The 14,713-nt window shown below is 39.7% G+C and overlaps 1 long non-coding RNA gene across 1 annotated transcript; it reads left to right on the top strand.

The window, feature by feature from the left end:
• The first annotated feature begins 3,367 nt into the window (after positions 1–3,367).
• On the top strand, positions 3,368–4,236 carry LOC110685612. The gene is made up of 2 exons (XR_002504095.1): positions 3,368–3,521; positions 3,931–4,236. It is a non-coding gene; the product is annotated as an uncharacterized LOC110685612 (long non-coding RNA).
• Positions 4,237–14,713: the final 10,477 nt, after the last annotated feature.

Below are 14,713 nucleotides of genomic sequence, written 5' to 3' on the forward strand. Positions count from 1 at the left end.
TATACTCCCTTTGTCCCTTATTTTTTGCCCCATTTGACTTTTCACGGTCTCCAAAACACGTCTTTAAATGCATATATCTCCATTTCTATACATGTAAAAATTATAAAAAATTAATATTAATAAACTATACAGTGAGACAATTCTAACAAGATCCCACATGAATATATTATCACTTATAGATCAATGAGAATTCATGGTCAAAGTTTTAAAAGTTTGACCCATATTTTTACAATGGGGCAAAAATGAAGGGACGGAGGGAGTATATACAAACAAAAAATCATACTCCGTATTTTAGTTTATCACTTTTCAAGTGAAATATTCTAATAGGACAAATAAAGGGGTACGAAAGGAGTATCTAAACTCTCCACCCATAGATGATTTTGAGGAATCCTCAAGGAAGAAGGGAGGATCCTTAACATTTTTCCCGCAAGAGTAAGGATGGTCCTTAAGTGATAAAAATGGAGGGAGAATCCTCCCATAATAATGGATGGTCTAATGCAACGACAATCGTTAATTTGTGCACCTAGTACCCAGGTGTAATGGAAGAATAGGTCTTGAGTCTTGACTATTTCAATATGCTTAGAGAACTATAAGAGCAACTCTAAGCTCTAACCAATGCTCGTCCAATTTCTTCATCGTTTCCAAAGCGGTTAAAGCATAGTTAATTGGAATTTTCTTTGTAGACTTGAGTGGAATCCATGAATAATTTTCTTATGGAGTTGTGGCCAGAGGTTTCAAGGGTAGATTTACCATTGAGTTCTAGGATTTGTTGTTATATAGTCTTTAGAGATTGTTGCAATTGTCTCCTGATTAGTTTCTGCATCTCGAATCTTATCCTCTGGAAGCCTATGACCTTCATCATGAAATTGAATGGAGTAACCGTTGTTTTTTATTAGGGGACTCTTTGTCCCAATTCCCACAAATGTCGCCAAATTTTTAAAGTGTTTTAGCTAGAAAAGAAGAGTTTAAATTCTGGTTTTTGTATTGCTTTCTTGTATAATTCTTTACAACTGATTACCTATATTTATATTACAATTTTGCTGATTATAGATAGATTTACTGCTAACTATCTTCCTAGATTTCAGGATAGAATCTTGGAGAATTATTTATCTAGTTTCCTACCCTCCCCCTCAAGTTGGATTGTAGGATTTTCGACACCTAACTTGCACAAAACATCCTCGAACACCCGCACTCCAACTGCTTTGGTCAAAATATCGGCTATTTGTTCACTCGAACGCACAAATGAAAGACTGATAATCTTGGCCTCTAAATTGTCCTTTATCAAGTGTGTCAATTTCAACATGCTTCGTCCGATCATGCTGCAGTGGATTCTTCGAAATACTATTTGCTGCTTTTTTATCACACATAAGCTCACAACTCTTCTTTGGGTTAAGGGCGTGAGGGACTTGTCTCGTATATGCCTATAACTTGTTCCCCAGATTAGTTGGGACTGATATTTGGTAGGAAGGAGATCGCAGTAGCAGTATCTCTCATGTAAAAGGTCTTTGAATATACGACAATGCCCAACATAATCAGGAAAAGTCATAAACCCTCTCCAGAAGAATAGGGGTTAAGTAGCGCTATCCGGTGAAACAATCTAGATACTTAACATGGTAATATAATGTTATTTGGTGTGATTATAATCAGAGAACTCATTGTATTGTCAAATAAGGCTTGTCTGGGTGAACTGTAATATAATCAATTAACCGGTTGAGGACTTAACATATACTTCATCCGTCCTTTAAATTTTGACCAATTTCTATTTATAGAGTCAATATTCAAAAAGTTTGACCACAAATTCTCATCATTTTATAAGAAATAATATATTCAAATGGGATCTTATTAGATGCATCTCAATGTAAATTTCTAGAATATCAAGTTTTCATAATTTTTTGCCTTACAGATTTGGAGATAAAAACGTTTAAAGTCGTGTCTTGAAAATAAGAATAAGGGAGGAATCCAATGAGAATAGTGCTTAAAATAAGAAGATATCTTGACCCTTCAAATGGTAAGATCTAATGCTAGAAATTTCACGTAAAAAAAGGGTTACTATAACAATAAAAAGGGTCACTATAACAATAAAAAGAGTCACTATGTGAAAAAATTACTTGGTCGTTATGAGTTAAAAAATGGTCACTATATGTACATAAAATATCATGCATTGGATTTAGGAGATGACGAGCCAAGATGTCTTCTCATCCTTCTCATTTTAAGTAATCTTCTTATTTTAACTTTTACTATATATATATATATATATATATATATATATATATATATATATATATATATATATATCCAATGAGAAAAGTGCTTAAAATAAGAAGAATAAGAAGAAATTTTGTCCCTTCAAATGATAAGATCCAACGCTAAAGATTTCACGTAAAAAAAAGGAAAACTATAACAATAAAAATAGTCACTATAACAATAAAGAAAATCACTATAACAATAGAAAATAGTCACTAAAGTGAAAAAAAATTATTTTGGTCACTATGAGTTAAAAAAGGGTCATTATGTGTACGTAAAATATCATGCGTTGGATTTATAAGATGAAGAGCCAAGATGTTTTCTTATCCTTCTTATTTTAAGTACCCTTCTTATTTTAACTTATATATATATATATATATATATATATATATATATATATATATATATATATATATATATATATATATATATGTATATGTATATATGTATGTATATGTATGTATGTATGAAAACAGTTTTAATGGTGTTTGTGTTTTCAGGTATGGCGATGCTAGCCTGCTAGGGAAAGCATTAGAAGATTGGGAATGCATCCCACTAGCCGGGCCGTGTATTGTTGGCGATCCCTGCCCAGATGGAACTCTACCCTTTTTTTATGCGGTTTCTCTTTGTGATTGCTTGCCTGCTGCCTGTCCGCAATTTAATTAGGGTGACTAACTCATTAATTTTCAATTTCCCTTACATCCATTATGTATTAATTTAATCTTCCAGTAAATAATTTCCACGAATTATGATTGCGTTGTGGGTGTATTTTGCTTGGATATTATTTCGACTTTATTAATTGGATTTCTTTATTATATTGATGTATTTATTCTCTTATGATATCGCGAAAGTCAAATGGGGCTTTCTTGTAGGGAAAGAGACAATAGTTGACTAATGCATTTTTTTCGTGAGGGAAACGAAAGCATCTCAATCAGAGGCGAACATGGAAAACCAGCTACACCTAAAACCTACAGATCGTTGACAAAAGCTAGTTAACGTAGTATGTATATAACTTTGGACATTTGTATCATTTTTAAGTATTTATATATATAATATATATATATTTATAGCAGTTGCATTATTATAGAGAATAAGAAACTAGTTTAAAAGTCAATGGAACCCAGTATAAATTTGTAGGAAATATGGGTGAAGAAGGCATCCCTTCTAACACATACACCAAAACATTTGAACGCACAGGCATTCAGACATGGCTTCCTTCAACCATTTCTATTTCAAACAGGCCATTTTGGCTTCATTCCTTCTACTTATTTTATTAGGTTAGCTTTTATTTTGCTCTTTTCTTTACAAAAGTTGATGTATGTTTTGTGGCAATCAATTTTTTTACCTTCAATATTTCCAAAGCTAGAATGATAATGAATAAGAGCTTTCCTAATTCATATCTGATATAAATTATATCAGGATACTGAAATCTCAAATATATGTAATATTATATCAGATATAACTATTTTTATACCAGATAAAGGTATTATTATATCAGATATAGAAATACAGATGTTATAAAAATACCAAAAAAACGAATATCAGATATAGACATTATGATACCAGATATAAAAATAAAATTACAAAAATACCCCTTAATATATTTATATCAGGTATAAATTAGAAATTTCTCTAATGAAAAATATATATATATGAAAATAGTTTTAATGGTGTTTGTGTTTTCAGGTATGGCGATGCAAGGGAAAGCATTAGAAGATTGGGAATGCATCCCACTTATCGGGCCGTGTATTGTTGCAGGCTGGCCCTGCCCAGATGGAACTCGAGGCTTTGTTTATGGGCCTTCTCTTTGTGATTGCTTGCCTGCTGGCTGTTGGCAATTTAATTGAAACTCATTAATTTTCAATTTCCTATACATCCCATATGTATTTGCAATTTAATCTTCCAATAAATAATTTTCATGAATTATGATTGCCTTGTAGGTGTATATTTCTTCGATATTATTTCAACTTTATTAATTGAAAATCTTTATTATATTGATGTATTTATTCTCTTATGATGAAAATTTTACTATAGCACAAGGGTAAACGAATTCTGAACAATATATTTTAACTTGAACAAACAGTAAAAGAAGATTTTGATACCGTAGGTTGTTTTTTAGATTTCCAACTAATCAGAAAGTTACCTAACAAAACAACGCAATTGGTGACTGATCTACGAGTATCTGGACAAGCAACCCAATTACTATCGGAAAAGGCTTGTATGGTGAGTTTGTTAGAGCCATATAAAAGGATGCATTTACCGATGGTGCTAGAAACTTATCTAAGCAAGTGATGTAAGGCTGCCAAGGGAACATTAGTGCGATTTTGCATAAAATGACTCAACATTTGAACCGAATATTCAAATCTGGTCTAATGTGCATTAAGAAATTCAATTTCCCAATCAAAGAGCGACGCATAGTAGTGACAGATAAGGGCTCCCCTTCATTGGATAACAGTTCACAATTAAGCGGAAGGGGAGTAATAGTGTAATTAATGTTTACAATTCAAACCTGTATCCCTCTTTGAAAGACGATTGCCCCATATACAGTTGTAAACTAGCTTGCTCTGTTTTATTTTTTTTTTATCTCATTTGACTTTTTATGGTTTTCAATACACTACTTAAAACATTTTTATTTCTAAATTAATAAGACAAAAAAAAATACTTTGTATAAAAACTTTATATTCTAAAAATTAACGTTGAAATGAATCTAACAAAATCCCACTTGGATATATTATTTGTTAGGATAATTTGCAAGTAACTACCACGTAAAAACACCATCTTTTGAAAAACTACCACATAAAAACAATCTTATGAAAAACTACCATATTAAAATATCCAATTGCACAATACCACCACATGGTGGTTTTCTGATCATTGACCCGGTTTAATATGGTGGTATCGTGCAATTGGATATTTTAATATGGTAGTTTTTCACAAGATTGTTTTTATGTGATAGTTTTTCACAAGATTACGTGGTAATTTTTCACAAGATTACGTGGTAGTTTTTCACAAGATAGTGTTTTTACGTGGTAGTTTCTTGCAAATCACCCTATTTGTTATAATATAATTAGAATTCGTGGTCAAAGTTTTTAAAGCAAATAATTAGGGACGGAGTAAGTATTGGTTAGATCTTACTTGTCTTGAATTCACCAGCTCAACAGGGCTATGTCCACACTTTTCACATGGTTGGTTAATCTGCAAACAGCACAAAGAATCGGAACTCTGCATTCTAGAAAATAATGAAGCTGTGTGTAGTCATTAATCTCTATCTCTTGTCTTTGCACTTTCACATCGCCAGACATCAATCCATCCACCGCCCCCACCATTTCTTCACAGCTTACTTCTAAAACGCAGTTCCACTGGTTCGTTTTGACTGAATTCTACTTAAACTATTAACCGGAAGCGTCTGCTAGTAAAGCAAGATCGTTTTTTTAAGCATAGAGTAAATAAAACTTGTTTCAAATGTCATAAAATTGGAATAGCACTTTTTTGTAAATGAAATTTGTATTTTTTTCATAAACTAAACTTTTTTAATTATAAGATGGCTAGTCTTATAGGGTAAATTAGAAGGTGCACCCGGGTGCATGGGACGCATCGTGTAGTGGAAAGGTTGATGGGCTCAGAATTTTGCTGGCATTTCATTTTCACATGCAAACCTGGGTAATGATTACAAATATTTTCGAATTTGAATCAAAAATTTCATATATTTGAACAGAATTCCACTTATTTAAACCCCATTTATTTTCTTGTCAAAATTTTTATGAAAGTGTTGGTTAGAGGGCGATTTTATATAAGAGGGAAGAACAATGACGGCTAGTGTTGAGCAGCTTTGTATTGCGGAGGAAGTGATGAGCTCTAATTTGGTATGTGATGTTGATGAAGAATGCCTCAAGCTTGAAAACAGTGGAGGTAAGTATTGTGGGATTAATTGATATTTTGTGTTCGTGGTTAATGAATTAGATAGGTATTTGCGTCTATTTGAGTAGTCATGGGGGCATGGTATTATTGAATGTACATGGGGCATGATATGAATGTACATAATGTATTAAAATATGTATATTCGTGTTTTGTGTGGTGTAGTTTGCAATTGGAATGATGTTACATGTAATTTGGAATGGATTTTAGTATTGAATGGGGCATGGTAGTATTGAATGTACATGGGGAATGATGTTAATGTACATTATATATTAGAAAAATGTACATTGTGTGATTTGCGTGGTATAGTTTGCAATTGCAATGCTTGTGCATGAAATTTGGTATGAGCTGCTTAAGAATATTTTATATCTTCTGTTTCGGTTAGAAAACAATGGACCTTCGGCAGGTCCTTCGAAAGAATGGAGATGAGGCCCAATTCGAGAGATATCCGAATTAAGGGTTTCCTGCAAAGCTGAACACATGTAAAGTGGCCTTGGGGGTGTGCCGAGGAAGGCCCCTCCGATGCCGAAGTCAGTACGAGTAAGAGTGAATAGCTATGCAAGATAATTAAATGCTTGAGGCTATGAGTGAATGAATGTAAATGATGTCAAGTGATGGCTTTTATACCTTTGTCCAAATGAATGGAGCGGCCTTGATTAATCAAATGGGCTGACTTTTGATTGGGTTTGTTGACTGACTTGGCATATGGGCTGGAGAGTTGAACCTTGCTTTTGGGCTTTATTTATTTTCATTTGTGGACTGGGCCCAAATACAAGTTATTTGGACCCCAAACAACTTGTCCCCTAGACCCGATTCGTGAGGATTATAGGTCGAGTTTTCGGATTTTGTGAAATTTGGAGGGAAGTAAATGAAAATAATTTAAATTTTGTTTTAAGGAAGTTGTCAGGTTTAATAACCGTTAATTGTGATTAGTGGGTAATTGGAAAGAACTTAGTGGGCAATTAATTTTGGCGGTTTGTAGTTAAGGAAGGAGAATTCGAGCAGCCACGAACTGACGTGCTATTAATGGGATTGTTTGACGGCCGTTTGATCTGGGAAATCTCTTTCCAGAAATTTACTTAAGCCGCCTTCGCCATTAATCATTCGCTTATCCACTCAAAACTCCTCATTCCCCTTAATCGCACGCATTAACCCGACTTCTCTTTTCACTCAATATGAGCAATCCGAAGCATTAAACCAAAACCCGATTCTCCGAACTTATGGATCGGTGAATTCCGAGTCTGTTAAAGGTAATTTCTTCTGAAACTTTTTCGGTTTTCCTTGCTTTATACTATTTTCCCTTTCTCGAACCTTTCTCCTTTAAACTATGCCCAGAGACCGAGGGAAGAGGCCGATTGAGCCCGAACCCACGTCCGAGGGTGAGGAAGAGGTTCCTCAGTTGATTCTGAAGCGGGACCGCCCTCTGGCGATGATGCCGCCGCTGAGCGGTCAGAACCCAAATGCGAGGACTGGGCCTGCTGCTGTTTCTGAGAGCGGTGCCCTTAACTAGCATGCCTCCACCAGATTCTGAGGTGGCCGTACTTCTGGCCGAAGTAGGTCCTCGGCTCGGAGGCCGCTGACTCCCAAAGAGAGGGAATGGACCGATATCCGAGAAAATGAGGGTATCATGAATGCGGCACCCTACCCTTGGCGGGTTGAAAATGATGCTGAGTTCTGTTTCGCCGAACAACTGGAGATATATTACGGCATCATGGAAGAGGACGGCATCACTGAACTTGACATTTGTACTCTTAACTTTTGAATGACGATGCACTATTTCATCTTTTTCTTCTCGTTCTGCCTGTTTGAGTAGCTTTGAACTTAGTTGTTTTTCAGCTCAGTTCCATCTAACTGCCGAAGTCGATAAGTCCCTGGTTGGAGCTCATCGTATATTTCATAGGGCCCCTCCTAGTTTTCCATGGATACGGCCATTCTGGACAGCAGCAGCATTCCGAAGAACAATGTCCCTGATTTTCCCCGAAGAACAAGCCAATAATACCCTGCCCTTAGTGCTTTATGGGCTAGGGTTCTTCCCCCTATGTGGTTCCCGCATATGCCGAGGTGAATTTCCCGAAGGATGTAATCTGCATCTGTTGGGCCCACACATTTCAGCAGTGGGGCTGAGAAGGATTTTTTCAGAAGTTCCCCATTGTAGACGATGAACCTTGAACCAATTCTTTTCAGTTTCGAAGCAAGGATCCTGTCTTCGGGGAGCTTTCCTTGAAGTTAGTAAGCTAGGATGGGGTCCATCCAGCTCGGCTCATTTGCGACACAAAGAACCTCGGGCTCTTGGTCGATACTTCTTTCTTGACGCACTTCCACATATACCGACCAGTTCAGTTCAGTGAGAGACGAACTTGCAAGTTTGGAGAGTGCATCGGCTTGAGCGTTTTGACCCCTTGGGATCAATTCAATTTCAAAGGTTCTAAGCTTCGCTATGACTGTTTTGATCTTGGCGAGGTAGGAGATCATTGAGGGCTCTTTGGCCTCATATTCGCCTCGGATCTGATTTGCGACGAGCTGAGAGTCTGTTTTTAAACAGACATGTTCGGCTTCCAATGTTATGCACAACTATAGACCATCAATTGCTGCCTCATATTCAACTTCGTTGTTGGAAACTTTGCCTTCGGGAGAGGTGATGACTACCCCTGCCCCCGAACCATTCACGGTGGCAGAGCCATCCGTGAAAACAGTCCAGACTTTCTTTTCCTCGTCCAGTGTCTTCTGATAGGAGCACTCGGCTAGGAAATCAGCCAAGGCCTGAGCCTTGATTGCTGCCCTCGACCGGTAACTTATGCTGAACTCAGTGAGCGCAAAAAGCCCACTTCTTTAGTCTGCCGGACTTTTCCACCTTTCCGAGGACTTTTTCCAACGGCTGATCAGTCAAGACCACTATTTGATGAGAGTCAAAATAGGGCCTCAAGTCCTCAACTTCCGAGCTGCTACCAGCACTGCGTATGCAACTTTTTCAAGCAAGGGGTAATGGTCTCAGCATCGGTCAGAGTGTGGCTGACAAAGTATATTGGTTGTTGGATTTATTCTTCTTCTCTCAACAACACCGCACTGATCGTAGCTGGGCTGACCGCCACATACTAGTACTAAGTTTCTCCTTCAGCTAGTCTTGCCAACGTTGGGAGATGAGCTAAGTGTTCTCGGAGCTGCTGAAAGGGTGTTTTCTACTCTTCCTCTAATATGAGCTCTTTTGACTTTGGGAGTTTAAGCGCTTTGAAGAAGGGCAACCCTTTATCCGAGGCCCTTAAGATGAACCTGGACATGGCGGCCATTCTCCTAGTAAGACGCTGAACATCCCTTTTTGTCTTCGGCTCAAGAAGGTCAAGAGCTGCTTGTACTTTGGCGGGATTGGCATCAATGCCCCTTTTTCTGACCATGAAGCCGAGGAATTCCCTGACTTCACGCTGAAGACACATTTCTTCGAATTCAGCTTCATCTGATGCTTTCTCAGAGTGGCAAAAGTCTCGGCCAGATCTGCAACATGGTCCTTAGCCTCTTTGCTTTTGACGATGTAGTCATCGACATAGACCTCCATGTTGCGGCCATTCTGTTCGGCAAATACTTGATCCACCAATCTCTGATACGTCGCTCCGGCTTTTTTCAAGACGAAGGGCATCATCTTATAATTATAAACCCCGGCACTTGTAACGAATGCCTTTTTGCTCTGTCATCGGGGTGCATGAAGATCTGATGGTACCCAGAAAATGCGTCCATGAAGCTAAGCAAGGCATGGCCACTTGTCGAATCGACTAGCTGTCGATTCTCAGCAAGGGATAAAAATCCTTCGGACAGGCCCTATTTAGGTCCGTGAAGTCAACGCACATTCTCCAGGTGCCATTAGCCTTCTGAACCATCACCACATTAGCCAGCCATTCCGGATATTGGCAAGGTTCGATGAACCCCGCCTTTAGAAGTTTTTTGACTTCGCGTGCGATGTCTTGGTTCTTTTGAGCGGAGTAATTCCGCTTCTTTTGCTTAATGGGTCGACATGTGGGGTCGACGTTAAGCTTATGAGAGATGAGTTTCGGATCAATCCCAGACATGTCTGCTGTCGAGAAAGCGAACACATCTCGGTTGTCCCGAAGGAGTTGGATTAGCTCGACCCGGAAACTAGGATCAAGTCCTTGCCCGATGCTAACACATTTTTCGGTGTCTCCTTCAGCCAACGATATTGACTCAGTCTGATTGTCTAGCTCCATTGATTTGGAGCTAGACTCTTCGGATTCGGGTCTACTGTCAATATTAGCAGACCTCCCTGACTTCGGCTGATCTTCTTCTGAGTCTTTCGGCCCAGCCGAAGAACTAACCTTTTCGGTCCTCAAAGATGTTATTTTGGTCGTGGATCCTTGAGCCGAAGCACTTAAGCCCTTAGGCCTTTTGGTACCTCAGTCTTTTTCTTTTTCTTTTTCATCCTTGTCGTCGCGGCGACTTTTGGTTGGTTTTAGATGATTGCATCTTTGGGCCTCTTTTAGACTGCACAAGATCTTCTCGGAGCGTCCTTCGTCTGAAACGTAGATCATGGTTTGATGATACGTTGAGACAAATCCTTGAACATCGTGAATGAGAGGTCTCCCCATAATCACGTTGTACACAGATGGGACATCGATGACCAAGAATTTAGCCATGATGCATCGTTTTGCTAGGCCTTGGCCTAAGGAGACAGGAAGGAGGATCTTCCCATCGGCATATGAAGAAGGGCCGTTAAATCCAGTTACCGGGTAGGGAACTGGGGTCAGGTGCCTGCTCTCCAACTTCAGCTGGTCAAATGCCTTTCGGAAAAGGATATTTGCCCTGCTGCCACCATCCACGAGAGTTCGATAGACGTTGTGGTTTACGATTCCCGTTGTGATCACTAACAGGTCATCATGGGGGTACACCACCCCCCTGCAATCTTCGGCTGTGAACGTCATGTTCGGCACCGGAGACTGAGGTGTACGGAACTCAGCATTATGTATCTGATGGGTCAAGCCCCTCAGATGGCGTTTCAGCGCGTTCCGTGAAATTCCTCCGGAAATGGTGAGAATGTCGGGGTTTCCCCCCTCACCCTATTTGTCCCTTTTCCGGAGGTATTCCAGATCTTGCCGAGAATCACTCTCTGCTTTCTTTTCTTCGCGGCGCTCCGCGACATATTTTTTCAAGTATCCTTTCTGGACCAGCTCTTCAATCTGGTCCTTCAGCTGAAGGCAATCTTCGGTACGATGTCCACTAGATTCATGGAATTCGCACCATTGATCCTTCCCCTTCTTCTGATGCCAAGAAGGAGGTGGCTTCGGCTTCTTGAACCTTCCCTCGTCCTTGGTCGTGCTAAAGATTTTAGCACGCGGTAAGGTGAGAGGGGTGTAAGATTCAAACCTCCCCGTAAGGGGGCCTTGTCCTTCTTCGTCTCGGCTGCCGAGGGAGGTTCTGAGGCTTTCGCCTTCCCTTTCCTCGGCCCATGACCATCGGCCACTTGGCCCTTCGGCTTTGCAATCCCTGAGTGAGACTGCGATTTAGCCTTGTTCCACTCCTCAACTCGGATGAACTTATCCGAAGCGTCGAAGGGGTTTCCTCCAAGGTTTGCGAGGGATGCATAACCATGAAGTCCAAAAACTTTCCAGCTTGTAGACCATTCTGTAGCGCAAATACGGCTAGGCCTTGATCCAGACTTGTGATTCTGGACGACTCGTTGCTGAAACGGGTCAAATAGTCTCGGAGACTTTCGTCCTTCGATTGTTGCAAGACCATCAGCTCTGCGGTTGGCTTCTCTCGGCGGTTAGCCGTATAGAATTTACTCTTGAACTTGTTGGAGAGATCATTCCAACTCGTTATAGAGCCTTCCTTAACCCCCTTGGTGATCCACGATTAGGCAACACCTTTGAGAGTCGTGGGAAAATATTTGCACCAGGTAGCTTCGGACCTGGGGTTAAGGTACATATGCCCCTCGTAAGAGGCTATGTGGTCCTTCGGGTCCGAAGTACCGTCATAGGTGATGTGTGCCGGAATTTTGACCGTCGGCACGTGCTCCTCCAATATCCACCTCTAGAAAGATGAACTGGTGGGAACCATCACGGCCTTGCCCTTCTGCCTCGCCGAAGGAACTTCACTTCTCCCTCTTAGAGAGGTGGAAGTGAGGAGTGTCCCTTCGCGTGACACCTCGGGTTGAGACCCTTCGGGGTAGGTGAGACGACTGTGAACGTCTCCCTCCCTTCCACCCAAGCGCTCGTGAACGCTTCGGCGAGAAGCATTTTGACTGTTTGGGAAGTCCCTGGAGTTCCGCACTTTGGAATTTTCGAAGAGACCGGAGTCCCTTCTTTGTTCCCATTCGGCACTGGCCAGGTCCTCGGCCTTTCTGCTTCCTTCCCCCTTGGAGGATGGAATTCGCCCTTCCCCTTCTACTTTCTTTTGAGGCTTTTTGGCTTCGACGGGGGTGAAGGAGGAGTGTTATGCATGGATGGGAGTCGCCCACCCAAGGCTTTCATAAACTCCATGCAGACAGCCACTGCCCTCGCTACTTCCTCAGTAGAAGGAACTGTAGGAGGGGTTGATCTCGGCTGCGAGCGGGAGTGTCTACTCGGCTGAGGGCTTTCAGGCCGGGCTTGACTCCCCTTCGGCGAGTCAACAGCTTGGTGAATCTGTCGAGAAGAAGATCCCTCAGACAAATTCTCTCTTCTCGGAGAATGTGGATTCTTCGAGGAAGAAGCAGATGGTTCTGGTGACGGCAAGGGTGACCGATTGGTCCTTGTCGTGATTATGGCCATCTTCTTAGCTTTTTTTGGAATTTTAACCGCTCTTACTCATTTTTTGTGTTGGCTAAGATCGGTTTCGAATTTTTGGCTTATGTTCTGTAAGAATCCCCACAGACGGCGCCAAATTGTTTCGGTTAGAATACAATGGACCTTCGGCAGGTCCTTCGGAAGAATGGAGATGAGGCCCAATTCGAGAGATGTCCGAATGAGGGTTTCCTGCACAGCTGAACACACGTAAACTGGCCTCGGGGGTCTGCCGAGGAAGGCCCCTCCGATGCTGAAGTCAGTACGAGTAAGAGAGAATAGCTATGCAAGAGAATTAAATGCTTGAGGCTATGAGTGAATGAATGTAAATGATGCCAAGTGATGGCTTTTATACCTTTGTCGAAATGAATGGAGCGGGCTTGATCAATCAAATGGGCTGACCTTTTGATTGGGTTTGTTGACTGACTTGGCATATGGGCCGGAGAGTTGAACCTTGCTTTTGGGCTTTGTTTATTTTCATTTGTGGACTGGGGCCCAAATACAAGTTATTTGGACCCCAAACATCTTCTATATTTCTATATCTAATATAAAAATAGCAATATCTAGTATAACAATATCTATATATGATGTATCAAGATCCTGATATAATATATATTAGGTATGAATTAGGATAGCCTCTTTATATAACTAATCAACAGATGGTGTATAGTCAGGGAATTGTACTTTCTTATAGTTGTAGAGAGAGATCTACTTGATCCCTTATTTTGGATTGCTGCTATGTGAGAGCAGCGTAAGAGGGAGCTTACATTTTCCTTCCATAGCCCTCCAACATTTGAATGATTTTGTTCCTCTACAGGGATGGAATCAATCCACCCAATTTTATTCTTTTACTTTTTGCCTTCATAATCATAATTTTTGGGACAATATAGTCCATAATTTCCATCTCAGTTTGCAATTTGATATTAAAGTTTGTAACTATGATCAATTTTTAATATATTCAGAACAATTTACAACATAACAATAGTCTTTCCTTCTTAATATTTGCATGATTCGGAATTTTAAGATTATAACTTGAGTTTGAGTTATTTGTAACGAGCTATTTAATCACTAATTTCCTATCCATACTATATTTTTCTCGAAAACACGTAACAACATAAGTTCTTTGTCCCATTAATGCACGACTTTGATATTTGAAATCAAAGTATCCGCATAATAATTGATTATGAGACAAAAACTTTGTCACTAATATTATGATATTGAGGATACGAATTTATGTGGAACAATATACTGCGTACTTTGTTCAAATGGAGAGCTTGATCTTATAATCATAAAATTTTAGTTGCATTGCTAATGATAGATAGTATATCAGTAGACGATGATAAACTTAAACATGTACTCTCTCCATTCCCAAAGATCGGCCCATTTTTCATTTTGGATTATTCCTCAAATATTGCCCCTTTTCCTCAAAAATTTTCCATTTTTGGTTGTCCCCCAAATATTTTCCATTGTGTTTTAAAAAGTTACTTTTCGTACTTAGGGCAATCTTTGAAGGACAGTAGGGAGCATTACTTTGCCTAATTCTAGTAGGACAGTAAGAGCATGAAGGAGCTTTAGTTTTAATAAACTACTGTGGATTTGTGGAATATATCAGGTTCAATAGTTTGTCATGTAATAGCTGTCAGTTTTCATGGGAAAGGGTGAATGATATTTATTGAGTTAAAGCCACTTCATAGTCTAATAGTGCATCAAATTAATATTATTATTGTTTGCACTGGCACTTTAATAGAGTAGTGTTCTGTTTTCAGTTCTGCATGACCTTTGCATTTGTAATG

Source organism: Chenopodium quinoa, unplaced genomic scaffold, assembly GCF_001683475.1.
Source record: "Chenopodium quinoa cultivar QQ74 unplaced genomic scaffold, ASM168347v1, whole genome shotgun sequence".
Classification (NCBI taxonomy): Eukaryota; Viridiplantae; Streptophyta; class Magnoliopsida; order Caryophyllales; family Amaranthaceae; genus Chenopodium; species Chenopodium quinoa.